This window comes from Podarcis liolepis (assembly GCF_965112155.1).
Source record: "Podarcis liolepis genome assembly, chromosome: 18".
NCBI classification, from domain to species: Eukaryota; Metazoa; Chordata; class Lepidosauria; order Squamata; family Lacertidae; genus Podarcis; species Podarcis liolepis.
This window is the reverse complement of record NC_139572.1, coordinates 2,584,416-2,594,302: the sequence shown is the minus strand read 5'-3', so window position 1 is coordinate 2,594,302 and position 9,887 is coordinate 2,584,416. Positions and strand designations below refer to the sequence as shown.

At 47.7% G+C, this 9,887-nt stretch overlaps 1 protein-coding gene and 1 long non-coding RNA gene across 4 annotated transcripts in view; one reads left to right on the top strand and one right to left on the bottom strand.

Moving 5' to 3' along the window:
• The window catches only part of LOC310697635, a 42,109-nt gene that overhangs the window by 20,688 nt on the left and 11,534 nt on the right, over positions 1-9,887 (bottom strand). The gene's annotated exons all lie outside the window — the stretch shown is intronic.
• The window catches only part of ARID3A (AT-rich interaction domain 3A), a 69,269-nt gene continuing 63,928 nt past the window's right edge, over positions 4,547-9,887 (top strand). The window contains exon 1 of one of the 3 annotated variants that reach the window (XM_083483870.1): positions 4,547-5,023. The gene's annotated coding sequence lies outside the window, so the exon portion shown is untranslated. The remainder of the gene's footprint in view (positions 5,024-9,887) is intronic. The other 2 variants (XM_083483871.1, XM_083483872.1) reach the window with 2 other exon arrangements.

Sequence of the window (9,887 nt, the reverse complement as noted above, 5' to 3'; positions counted from 1 at the left end):
CAGCTCCCAGAATCCTTTTGGAGAAACAGGCAAAGGTACCATGTGGCTTTGAAGTGTTACGGTGCGAGTGTAACTTCAGCTGTCATGCAGTCATCATCCACTGGATGTCAGGATTTCCAAACAAAAACCTCCAAATAGCCAAAAACAAACCCACACACCTTTCCTTAAAATAAAATAAAATACATCAACTGGGGAAATGCAGTTGGTATTATTGGTATAACCTGTCAGATTTGTAGACGAGAGAATTGTAGAATTGGAAGGGACCTCGTGGGTCATCTAGTCCAACCCCCCGATATGAGGGAATCAAGAAGGGTCAGGAGTGAGAGAATGGACCCGATATTTGTCCTGTAGGCGTTGAGGGTTGCTACCTCATTAAAGCAGAGACATCACCTTGCCAACAAAGGTCCATATAGTTCAAGCCATGGTTTTCCCAGGAGTGATGTATGGAAGTGAGAGCTGGACCATCAAGAAGGCTGATCGCTGAAGAATGGATGCTTTTGAATTCTGGTGCTGGAGGAGACTCTTGAGAGTCCCATGGACTGCAAGAAGATCCAACCTCTCCATTCTGAAGGAAATCAGCCCTGAGTGCTGACTGGAAGGACAGATCCTGAAGCTGAGGCTCCAAGACTTTGGCCACCTCATGAGAAGAGAAGACTCCCTGGAAAAGACCCTGATGTTGGGAAAGATGGAGGGAAGAAGGAGAAGGGGACGATGGAGGACCAGATGGTGGGACAATGTTCTCGAAGCTACCAGCATGAGTTTGACCAAACTGCGGGAGGCAGTGGAAGACAGGAGTGTCTCGGCTTCAGGATCTGTCCTTCCAGTGAGCACTCAGGGCTGATTTCCTTCCGAATGGAGAGGTTTGATCGTCTTGCAGTCCGTGGGACTCTCAAGAGTCTCCTCCAGCACCAGAATTCAAAAGCATCCATTCTTCAGCGATCAGCCTTCTTTATGGTCCAGCTCTCACTTCCATACATCACCTTTACCTTACCTCAGGAGATAAACAACTGCCACGGGGGCTGCATTAAACTGACCAGCGGGCCGGATTAGACCCCCGAAACGGACTTTGGACATCCTTGTGGCTCAGGACATTCAATACAGGGATCTCAAAGCAGCTGTCGTATTACAAAAGAACTTCAGAAATAGACTGGAAAGAGAAGTTGCTGAATTAAGAACTTATTCCTAAACTGAAAACTGTGGAGAGACCTGGTCCGAGTAGAGATATTGGATTCTTTTCTTGTTACACATGCCTGCCTAGATGAATCAAAAGGGCCTTCCAAAATCTAAAGTACTTTGCAATGGAGTTTTGCAGAGCTTTGGGCGGTTGTTATGGTTTTTTTTTACTGCGAAAGAAGAAAGAAAGAAACCGGTATTTCTTGTTTACTTAATGATTTTTTTTATATGTCCCTTCATTCCCTTTCCTGTGCCAACTTTCCTTCCTGTCGGTAGGATTTCTATAAGCCCTGAAGGGCTCTCTCTTGGCATAGCATGGGTTTGGCACCAGTTGTTAAATGTCTGATGATAAGATCTGGGTTCAAATCTCCAATCTGCCATGAAACCAAGGTGTGTGTGTGTGCAACGTACAATCTTTCCAGGCCAGGCATACCTCACTGGGTTGCTGTGAGGATAAACTAAGCGGACAGGTTGCATGTAATGAGCTCCTTGGAAAATAATAATAATAATAATAATAATAATAATAATAATAATAATAATAATAATAATAATGTATTATTTATACCCTGCCCATCTAGCTGGGCTTCCCCAGCCACTCTGGGCGGCTTCCAACAAAATATTTAAATACAGTAAACCATCAAACATTAAAAGCTTCCCTAAACAGGGACGCGAGTGGTGTTGTGGTCTAAACTACAGAGCCTAGGACTTGCCGATCAGAAGGTCGGCGGTTCGAATCCCCGTGACGCGGACGACTCTGGGGTTGCGGCGCTCATCTCGCTTTATTGGCTGAGGGAGCCGGCGTCCAGCTTCCGGGTCATGTGGCTAGCAGGACTAAGCCGCTTCTGGCGAACCAGAGCAGCGCATGGAAACGCCGTTTACCTTCCCACCAGAGTGGTACCTATTTATCTACTTGCACTCTGATGTGCTTTTGAACTGCTAGGTTGGCCAGAGTTTTATCTTTCATACAAGATAAAAACACAAAATAATAATAATAATAATAATAATAATAATAATAATAATAATAATAATAATATTCTTATTTTACCCCGCCCATCCAGCTGGGTTTCCACCTCCATTAATTCCAATAGAGCATTAGAGTTATGATATAAAAGAGGGAAGATAAGTTGCAGTTAAGGGTGGAAAAGAAAAAAAATTCTAGGAAATGGGATGGGGAGCTGATAATACAAAAGGGGAAAAACTTACGTATCGGATTTTGATGTGGGATTTGTGGAATAACAACAACAACACAAAATACTTAATGAAAACAAGAACAGAAACAAGCCAATCCCTCCCCCTAACTAGGAATTATCCAGGAAATCAAAGGACACAACTAATTCAGGTCCATTCATTCCAATAAGCTTACTCTGAGTAGTATTTCCCTGCATTGGCACTACGGCTCCTTGCATTATAATGTTTGGGTATTTATTTTTTTTAAAGACATATTTGTTCTGAAATCCAAGGGGTGGGGGCATTTTTTTGTTTTTGGTTTAAAGAACCCAAATAATAATCTTTGTTTCCTTTGATCTTCTCCAGCCTATCCTATTCCTTCCCTTTGCACAATTCACTTTTCCTCCCGTCTATTTCCACGATATGAAAACAAACCTATCCACTTAATGCAAATTCCAATTATGGGGTTGGTTAGTTAGGTATTAATGGAAATTTTGAAGCTGCGGGAGGGGGCGGAAGTTGGGTGGAAAAAGGGATGCGGTTCCTTTAAATGAAGAGAGAGAGAGAGAGAGAGAGAGAGAGAGAGAGAGAGAGAGAGAGAGAGAAGCGGAACTGACTTTGCCAGGACTTCTAGGGAGTGTCTGCAAAGAACCAAAAATGTCACATTTTTTCATGGTCTCTCCCCCCCCCTTTTTTATTTTGCACAAGGGAGAGAAAGGGGACAGTTGGCAATCTCAGAGAGTTATGGGGCATCTGTGGCTGTTTTTGGACTCCAATTGGGGGGGGCGGCAGTGTGGTCTAGTGGTTAGAGCACGGGACTGGGACTGAAGGTTTCGAATCCTTGCCCCTCGGCTGCTCCCTGCCCAGCCCTGAAACGCACCCACGGGGAAATTAAAACGACCACGTAGGCCGTCTGGAGGAAACATGGGACCATTGTCATAATAATAATAATAATAATAATAATAATAATAATAATTTTTATTTATACCCCGCCCTCCCCAGCCAAGGCCGGGCTCAGGGCGGCTAACAAGCAATAATAAAAACAAGCTGAATGAATACAACTATGGATGAATAATCACCCCTAACCATTGGCCCTGCTGGCTGCAAGCAGAGCAGTGACCCAAAAGTCAACCGCTGAGCTTCATAGCCCAGCAGGTGATTTGAACCCAGGTCCCAGTCTGACAGTCTAACCACCAGGCCGCACTGCCTCTGCACCTTCCTGCTTAAAGCTGCCCTTAATTTGGGATCTATGTGAGCCCGGCTTTGCCACGCCGCTAGCCGCACCGCACATTTAAGGCGCCCTCAACCAACCTGGGAACTGTAGTTTAAGGGTGCTGGGAGCTGCTTCCGGGCGCTGAGGACTGTGGTTAAGGGTTCTGGAAACCAGGGCATGTCAAGAGAGCTGGGAAGTGTAGATTCTTAAGGGCGCCAGGAACTGCAGTTTCTTCTGGGCTGTGGGAACTGTAGCTTAAGCGTTCCCAGAACCGCAGTTTGTTAAGGGCGCCGGGAACTGCAGTTTCTCCGGGGCTCTGGAAGCCGCAGCGTGCCAAGGGAGCTGGGAACTGTAGTTTAAGCATTCTGAGAACTGCAGTTTGTTCAGGGTGTCGGGAACTTCAGTTTCTTCAGGGCTCTGGGAACTGTAGTTTAAGCGTTCCAAGAACTGCCGTTTGTTAAGGGTGCCGGGAACCGCAGTTTCTCCAGGGCTCTGGAAGCCGCAGCGTGCCAAGGGAGCTGGGAACTGTAGTTTAAGCATTCTGTGAACTGCGGTTTGTTATGGGCGCCAGGAACTGCAGTTTCTCCGGGGCTCTGGGAACTGTAGCTTAAGCGTTCCAAGAACTGCCGTTTGTTAAGGGCGCCGGGAACTGCAGTTTCTCCGGGGCTCTGGAAGCCGCAGCGTGCCAAGGGAGCTGGGAACTGTAGTTTAAGCATTCTGAGAACTGCCGTGTGTTAAGGGCGTCGGGAACCGCAGTTTCTGGAAGCCGCAACGTGCCAAGGGAGCTGGGAACTGTAGTTTGCTAAGGGTGCTGGGCCCTGTAGCTCCCGGTCTGCGCGCGTTTGCTATTTTTAAGCGCATTCCCGCCGCCCCAAAAGAAGCTTCACCTTGAGGACTAGAACCTTGTGCGCTGCAAATGAAATTGCAAACCCCTTTCCCTCTCTCGCGCACACGCTCCTTCCGCGAGGAGCGGAATTGCGCGACGTCCCCTCGAGCCCCGGATCCCAACCCCTCTCCGGTGTCTGGGCCCTGATTCAGAGGTTAGGAATTTGCATCTGATTGCTATTTTGTCATCCTATGATCTGTCTCTCCTGCGCTGAGCACGCCTTAGGCACCCAGCGACCCAGAGGAGGAGGAGGTGGTGGTGGCAAAAAGGAGCCAGCCAGCCGCCGCCGTAGCCGCCATGGCCTCTTCGCTTGTAAAAGGAAACTTGCAGATGGGAGCCCGATAAAAGAGGCTGGCTGCGCTGAAATAAAACAAGAGAGGCGCAGCTTGCGCGGGCGCGCAGGGCAAGGGCAAACGGCGACGGATCAATAAGGACCGGTCTCTTGGAAAGGTGGTTTTCCCCCCTCCCTTTTCTTGGATCACTTGCTCGGGCGGAGAGGGCGTGCGTAATTCTATTATTTTAGCCTTTGGAAGGAAAAGAGAAAAGGAGGAAAATGAAGCTGCTCCAGCCGCCGCCTTTGCAGGGTAAGACCCTATTTTCTTTTGCAACTTGCTAAATAAGAATTTGCGAATTGGGGTGTGTGTTGTTTTCTCTCTCTCCCCCCCCAGCCCCCTCCTCCGCCTCCAAAGCTGAGTTGTAGCTTGCCGTGCGTAAATACGCGCGGCCGCGTGTTTGGCGAAGTCGTGCCAACATTCATCTATTTATATTTTTTCAAAAAAAGCGATACTTTCTCGCAATGGGTTAGGATGTTTATCTATCCAAGTTAAAATGTTTCTTAGCTTGTTGGCTAATAACTTCCTAAACGAAGCCCGAAACGTGTGTGTGTGTGCGTGGCTCCGGATACATTTTTGCCAAGCTTAAGTTGCAAGCGCGCAGTTATCGCGGAGCTGAATCCTACACAAGAGTAGACCCGCCGAAGTTAGGCTTTTACTAAAGGGGGTCTGCTCTCTAGGAGGTTCTGAGAAACGGGAGGCGAGCGTGCATTAAACGATCGGCCAAGATCATGCGATATTTTAATTAATACTGTATTGGTTTGTATATATATATATTTAAAAAATTGAAAGTGTAGCTTTGCTTGGAAGGGACTTTGAGTGTGGAAGCTCTAATGGAGCTACGCCCCCCCAAATATTGTTCCTTAAGACTGTCCCTGTGGCTGGCTTTTTGGTTTTTTTAAGAAAAGCACATTTCACATCAAATTTATCTGATGTGATTAAGCTGGGGGAAGGGAAGCGTCACACACACACAACACACACACACTCCTAAACCTCTCCTGTCCACCCCACCCCCTTCGGGGCACAATTATTTTAGACAGCCCACCCCCTGTTTCCTTTCCTATGCAGAGTTTAGGCCCAATATGCTGCTATTACTATTATTAGCTTTGCAATGGCCATGGGGGATAATTTGCAGAAAACGTGTGGCTTTGCTATGTGTGCTTTTTTAAAAGATCTATTTGCAAAAGGTTTGCATACGTGCAAATTATATATATATATATGTACAGGTTTGTATCCTTCCTCTGTTAATGTTTTTTTATATATAGTGGCCTCTCTCTCTCTCCACACACACAAGCTATTTTAAACTCTTGGGTGAGGGGGAAATTAAATGTACATACTGGATTATTCGAAAGGCCTCTGTGGCTGATTCACACCCCCCTCTGATAAGAGCATAACTCTCTTTATTTTTTAAAAAAACACCCCACCACAACCTCCTCAGCTTTAACCAACTCTTTATTTTCAAAGCCTATCAGCCGCTCCCTCTCTTTTCTTCTCTGAAATGATCGGTATCTCCTAGAATATCCTAGAGTTGAAAAGTTTCCTCAAAGGACGCCCGGCCCAAACTTGCCAAGACAGGAAGTCGGCGGTTAGCACTATGTGGGCACCCTCGTTTTTTAAATAACAGAGAAGAGGGCAGATCCCAAAAGCAGTGGTTTTATTTTTATTTTTTTAATATGTAAAAAGTTGGGGCGTTCTCCTGCGTGAGTCTCTGTTCTCAGGGGGGCGACTCCTCCTTGGAAGGAGGCGATTCCTTCTTGGAGGAGGCGAGGAGCGGCTGTGTCTTGAGCTGGGGAGGTCTGCTTGCCCATAAGGCCAGGAGCCACGTCCTTTGGCTCTGTGAATCATTCAGAGGGGCGACAGGGAACCTCTCCTTCCCGTTTAATTATCCTCACCTATTTCTTGGGGGTGAGGAAGTCCTTTGGCTCTGTGAATCATGCAGAGAGATAGCAGGGAACATCTCCTTCCCATTTGATTATCCTCATCTATTTCTTGGGTGAGGAGTTTTTGGAGTTAAAAGTGTTCCAGCCAAGGAGTCAATTGGCTGTTGTCGTGTGTGTGTGTGTGTGTGTGTTGGAGTTGCAGAGACTTAAACGACGATTCTGGCCCCTCTAAATGGGTTTCATACACCAACCGTGCAGGATAAAGCTATTAATGGTGACTTCTGTTCTCGCTCCTGTCCGGCGCAATAAATGCCTCTGAATGTCAGCTGCTAGGAATCGGTCACGGGGTTTTCGCCATTTGAGAGCAAAATGCTGGAATTGGGGGTCCAACAGCTACACCATGGGTCGGCAAACTAAGGCCCGGGGGCTGGATCCGGCCCAATCGCCTTCTCAATCCGGCCCGTGGACGGTTCGGGAACCAGCGTGTTTTTACATGAGTAGAATGTGCCCTTTTATTTCAAATGCATCTCTGGGTTATTTGTGGGGCCTGCCTGGTGTTTTTACGTGAGTAGAATGTGTGCTTTTATTTCAAACGCATCTCCCGATTATTTGTGGGGCATAGGAATTCAATCATTACCCCCCCCCTTCAAAATATAGTCTGGCCCCCCACAAGGTCTGAGGGACAGTCTTCTGAAAAAGTTTGCTGACCCCTGAGCTAGACCCTTCTGAGGCAGGAAACTTTGAGATAATTCGGGAGTGCTGTGTGGCTTGCCACAGCGTAGAATAAACAGAGTCCCCTGTTGCCAGCTAGCAGATATCTCTGTGGCCATGGGGAGCGCAGTCTCTTATCTACATATTAAAGGTAAAGGGACCCCTGACCATTAGGTCCAGTCGTGGATGACTCTGGGGTTGCGGCGCTCATCTCGCTTTATTGGCCGAGGGAGCCGGCATACAGCTTCTGGGTCATGTGGCCAGCAGGACTAAGCCGCTTCTGGCGAACCAGAGCAGCGCACGGAAACGCCGTTTACCTTCCCGCTGGAGCGGTACCTATTTATCTACTTGCACTGGCGTGCTTTTGAACTGCTAGGTTGGCAGGAGCAGGGACCGAGCAACAGGAGCTCACCCCGTCATTGCGGGGATTCGAACCGCCGACCTTCTGATCAGCAAGTCCTAGGCTCTGTGGTTTAACCCACAGCGCCACCCGCATCCCATCTACATATTAAGACAGATGAAATGCACATTTCAAAAAGTGGCGAATGGGATGTTTTTGCCAGTCTTCCCCCAACCCCAATTTTCCACTTCGTATTTCTCCATAGGGGAGACTCTGAGTAGCTTTGCTGATGAAGTTTAAAGGTGACCCTCCAACTAGTTACAGAGCCCCACCCCTCCGGTCCTGGGTTTATTGGTCACGCAAAGGTGTGACGGAATGTCGAAACTGCCCCCGGGTGTGTGTTCTTTTCTTTATTTCCCCCACGGGGGAATCTCTGTTAGGCAATGATTTACAACGTTATTAGAGGTTCAGAGAAATATATTAAAAAGTCACCCGCAAGGTCGCGCAACACCCTCCCCCCCTCCCCAGCTCTGCAGATTCTCACATCGTCGCCCGTCTAATCCAACAATTGGACAGATGGACGTTTGCAGAGAAAAGACCTTGAGGTGTCAGTTAGACATTTGCATGTGGACCTGAGCAGGGAAGCAAACTCCCTTCTCTGGGCCCGTTTCTTAAACCAGCTCGTGGCTGAAGCTAAAATTAAACAAACCACTTGAGGGGACTTTCTGTGCGCCATGCGGCTCTCAAGTGGTACACTTCCGTCCGAGCCAGGAAGTGAAATTTTCCTCCCTGGGAGCAATCGTCTCCTCTTAACTGACTCTTAAAACTGAGTTGGTCCCACAAGTCGGTGCAGAATCGGCAGGGGAGACCCGCCATTTCGACAGTGAAAATATCTCCTCTGTCCGGAGAATGCACTCTGCGCATGGAAGCGCATGGCTGCCTGTTTTATCTTAGGCAGGGAAACCAAAATGCTTGTTTACAAAGCTATTGTACTACCAAATTTACTGTATGCTTGTGAAACGTGGACCACTTATAAACGCCATCTCCAGCTCCTTGAAAGATTCCATCAACGGTGTCTCCGAAAAATTGTACACATCACTTTGGGAAGACAGGCGAACTAATGCCAGTGTACTGGAAGAAGCAAAGATCACCAGTGTCGAAGCGATGATTCTTCAACATCATCTTTGCTGGACTGGTCATGTTGTGTGATCGTATTCCAAAGCGACTAATCTATTCCGAACTTTAAAATGGAAAGCGTAATGCTGGTGGTCAACAAAAGAGGTTTAAAGACTCTCTCAAGGCAAATCTAAAAAAATGTAGTATAAACACAGACAACTGGGAAACACTGGCCTGCGAGCGCTCCAGTTGGAGACCAGCCTTTCCCAAAGGTGTCGTGGGCTTTGAAGACACTCGAACTCAGGATACAAGGGAGAAACGCGCTGAGAGGAAGGCATGCTTGGCAAACCCTCACAGGGAACAACTCCCGCCCGGACACCAATATCCCCACTGTGGAAGGACGTGGGGATCCAGAATTAGTCTCCACAGTCACTTACGGACTCATTGTTAAAACTGTGTTCATGGAAGACAATCTTACTCGGCTACAAGGGATTGCCAAAGAGTAGAAGAAGTGGTGTCTTCTATGTGCAACCCTCCTTATGTTCGCCGCCACTGTGGGGTGGCCGGCACCAAAAACAGAAGGGACCAAATTGGAAGGGACCCACAGAGGTATCTAGTCCAGCCCCCTTGCAGTTCAGGAGATACAGTTGTTTTCAACAAGGGGCCCTCTTTGCTCTTTAAAATTAATCCCGGCATAGAGAAAGAGGACAGAGAAGAATTTTCCTGCCTCTCTCCTAACACCAGAATTTGTGGCCATCCGATAAAGCTGATAAAGATTCAGGAAGGGTTTCTTTGCGGAGTTAAACTGTGGAACTGCCTGCCACTGGAGGCAGGAGCAAGGCTGCCAACCTGGAGGTTTGGGCCGATGAATGGAGCAGGGGAAGGCCGGCTTGGCTTTGTGCGGACAGTTGAGGCATGTGTCGATCTTAGCGCATCTCTCCCGTGCTGTTTTCTGACCTGAATTCCATTTACGAACCCTGATCTCAAAGTGACGTGTTTTTTAGGGGTCCATCAACGGATTTCAACAACCTCAGATATGCAGATGACACAACATTGATGGCAGAAAGTG